We start from the raw sequence: 1,155 nt of genomic DNA, 5'->3' as shown, positions 1-1,155 counted from the left end.
TAGCTGGCATAAGAACCCATTTGAAATCTGTTATTATATGACCGCATTGAATGTGAAGTTTTCTTTTTTTTTTATAGAGACAAAGGCAAACCGCTCTCTCTCTCTCTCTCTCTCTCTCTCTCTCTCTCTCTCTCATTGTATTTTTTTTATGAAACCATTCATTTTATTAACCATAGTTCCTGTAATTTTTAATAAACCATTTCTTAGAATTTTTTTCTTTTTTTTTTTACATGATATATTTAAAAATATATTTAAAAAATTATGTACATAACCCCCTTATTAATATTATTTTATTTTAATTTCAGTTAATTATTATCATTATTAAATTAAATATAAAAAAAAAAAACTACAAAATGCAAGAAAAAGGAGGATAATTTTTTTGTTTTTACTATACAAAAACAAATAACACATTACAATTAATAATAATAATAATAATATTATATAAAAGAAAAAATGGCGTCCAAAACATCTACAGGTGTTGAAAATTTAGGATTTGAACATGGACCAGAAAATAATTCCGTAAGTATTATTATTATTATTAATAATTTTTACCGATGGTTTTGTTTAGTTTTAAAATTTATTTAAAAAAAAAAAAAATGTTATTGTTTAAACATAAAAAAATGTTTTTGTTATGTTGGTATCATAAAAATTATCAGTTAAGGTATTTAAAAAAATTATTACTCTTTGTTTTTTTTATTATTATTATTATTATTATTTTCTTCTTCTTCTTCTTATAAGAAACCTTGATCTTTGTAACGATCAAAAAACTTTGAAATTTTATAATAATAATAATAATGATAATAATAATACACCGGTAATTGTAAAAGAATTTAAAAAAAAAAATGATTTCATTCAATTTTGTAGTTATCTATTGTTATCAATTGTTATTTATAACTTAGTTATTATTATTATTTTTATTATTAACCGTGAAATAAATAAATAAATAAATCGTTTTTGATGAATTTTTAGTTATTGTCTTTAAGAACGAGTAAAATTTGTTTTAAAAAAAAAATATTATTATTATTATTAGTAGTTATAATAATAAAAATGAAATTTCATTTTTAAAAATAATTTACCCTATTATTATTATTATTATTATTATTATTACAATTATTGATCTGGTTATTTATAAATTTCATTTGATTATAAATACTA

The sequence above is a fragment of the Pediculus humanus genome, genomic scaffold (genome assembly GCF_000006295.1).
Source record: "Pediculus humanus corporis 1103172108228 genomic scaffold, whole genome shotgun sequence".
Taxonomy (NCBI): domain Eukaryota; kingdom Metazoa; phylum Arthropoda; class Insecta; order Psocodea; family Pediculidae; genus Pediculus; species Pediculus humanus.
This window is presented reverse-complemented; position numbering follows the sequence as displayed.